Source organism: Cryptomeria japonica, chromosome 2 (genome assembly GCF_030272615.1).
Source record: "Cryptomeria japonica chromosome 2, Sugi_1.0, whole genome shotgun sequence".
Lineage (NCBI taxonomy): Eukaryota > Viridiplantae > Streptophyta > Pinopsida > Cupressales > Cupressaceae > Cryptomeria > Cryptomeria japonica.
Genome location: NC_081406.1, coordinates 567,524,879 through 567,527,861, shown reverse-complemented (window position 1 = coordinate 567,527,861; position 2,983 = coordinate 567,524,879).

Below are 2,983 nucleotides of genomic sequence, written 5' to 3'. Positions count from 1 at the left end.
ATTCCTCTCATTACCTTCATATCACAAAATGATCTAATCAACTGACCTATATACCCTTACAATCCTTCATGACTCATGTCAACTTACATAGATAATTATAAAATGATTATACATGTCAGCTCATTACATATACATAAATAACAAAATAAATTGCCAATTGTTAGATATCCCAATTATGTCGGCCTCCTATATCGGTACCCTGTTTGTAAGTCATGTTGGCCTTCAATGCTGGTACCCATAAAATCCTTCCTACTAGTGAAGATACCTGTCGGTGCCGGTGAAGTGTTTGCCGGTGAAGTGTCAAACCAAAGAATGAAGCCAGAACATGTTGCCATCAATGAAAACATATGAAACCAATCAAATGAATTTCAATTGCCAACATAATAACCAATATATGATTTAGTTAAATGAAAGAATAACTATAACAATACCAACAAGTTTAGGTAACCAAAAAGTCCACGAAAGAACAAAGTCTTATGTTACTTCTTATGTAGATTGAAGGAACAAAGATGTAGTATATGAGCAGCCCAAAGTCTCCAACATATGCTACAATCCAATCAACTAAACATAGATAATAATATGCAGCTCAAATTCCTCAAATTATTTCCAATTCATACACATAACACAAATTTTAAATATAATAATGTAGCTCAGAGACTACAAAATTAGATTTAGGGTACCTCTTAATCAAATGATTCCACACAACACCACAATTCAACCACGTTCAAGAAAATGTAATAGGAAAGACAAAAGAACAATCCCACTACACCACAATTTGATCCAAGACAAAGATTGAATGTAAGCTTGCATCTTTTTCTTGATTGAATTTTTTATTTACACTTCAAAAGCAAAGTTTCAGGATGCTCTTCAATTTGGTAGAATTTCATTGCATAAGCTAAAATATATCTTTTTACAATATAGATCCTTCATATATTAGAGAAGAGCTTGGAGCAAAAAGGGAAAAACTACAACTAAATTGACCTATTTAACAACAAAGTCTGATTTGATTTAGGACTTGTGTTGTTTTTACATGTAATTACATTTTTACAAAAGGCATGTAAAATATCAAAAACAAATTATAAAATGCATAAGGGAAAGCATAGAAACAAACTAAGTGTCTGGAGACACATTCTCATAATCAACATTCCCCTCCAGGTTGTCTTCATATCTTTGTAAGATGACTTGCACTTCAAAATCATCATGTCCTAGTGTATAATTGAAATAGCTTAGACTCATGCGATCAAGTCTTCTATGCTGATGTAGACCTTTTTATGTTTACTTAGAATGGCCTTAAAGCTATCCAAAAGTCACTTGAAAATACACCAACTTATCAATGATATCCAACATTTTGTCAATACTTATTTCTTGAGCCTCCTTCGAATATTTAATCAGTTCATTAAGAAATTATTTTCTGTGATTCATTGCTTCTTGGTACTCAATATAATTATTTCTAGTAAGAATTATCCCATTCTCAACCAACACTTCCAATTTGAAGTCTCTTAACTTTGTCCAAGCATCAAGATCTTTCTCTAACAACTACAAGTCATGTGATAACATGTCAAGTGTTATATTTAACACAAACTAGACATTGTTCACATCATCTAACAACTTAATAGAAGATTTCAAAAGATGAGTGCCCTGTGCAATCAACCCACACACTACCAACTCTTCCTTGAGCACCAATTCATTCAACCTTCTTGATAGCATCCTCTTCAATGAATGTAACAATAGGTTTGATCATTTCTAAAGAATGACTTATCTTCAACAATACAACAATGAGTTGTTATACTTTAAGCTTCAATTGACCTTTAATAACTTTGTCCCTATCATATATTTTAACAAATGCATTCATTTTTGCTTGCAAGTTCTCCTTGGAACTTTCATGTGTCTGTTTGCCAAGCTCAATTCTTTTTACCACATACTCTGAACCTTGAATTTCTTCACTAGTTTTATCTGAAAGAGGTGTAACATTGTAAATAGTCACTAATCCAATTTACACCTCATGTTTGTGCTCCCACTTTAGCGTGTCCTATCCTCATACCCTCTCTCGGTCTGATCATGTTCAATTATCCAACTTTGATGTTGTGTACACCCTTTGGTGGGTCCTACTATTTGATGCCCCCCCTTGGTTGCTTGTTTTGGTATTCTTTGTAGAAGGACCAAGGAATGGTTTGGACTAGAGTGCCCAAAAATGCCTTAGTCCCTCTCAGAGGGGCCCTAATTTGAAATGGGGTAGGTGTTGTATCTCCCTAACACAAGTTGATTCCTGGGGCTACACATGATTGTTGGAGGTCAACCTAATTGATAAATTACCTAGGGAATCATATATAAAGGCATCCCATCAATTCATTTTGAGATCCATAAGCTACCTAAAGTATTTGTGCATCTGTGAAGCTTTCATTATCAAACATCTTCATAAATTCAAGGATGCATATTCATCATTCAATAATTGTGGAGAAAATTTACATCAATCTTCATGCAAGCATGTGTGTGTGATTAGGGTTTTTCATGTCATGTGTTTGTCATTCCATTACATTCAACATTTGTGATTACATTCAAAGAGCATTGCATCATCATCAACAATTTCAGATCTGAGGTATATCTCCCTAACATTTATTTCAGTATTCACATTATTTCATTCATGGTTAATTACAAAATTGGGGTTTGACATAAGCCAAACCCCTATTCCCAATATCTCTCCATTTATTTATGTGTGCAAGAAATAGGTGCAGAGTAGTACTCAGGGAATCCAACAGAGTCAACATTGACTAATAGGTCTTTCAATGGTGGAAAATTTGGAGGACCAAGGCAGATCTGTGCTACTTGGTCCACAAAAATCAGGCCGAACTTTGGAGGACAAGTTTTAAACATCTCATTTTTTTGAGATCCAAGTTTGTGGCTCCATGGGACATCTATAGATTACTTTTTTTTTATCAAATTACTTCAATAATCCCTCATTTTACCCTAATTTCATAAATTACAT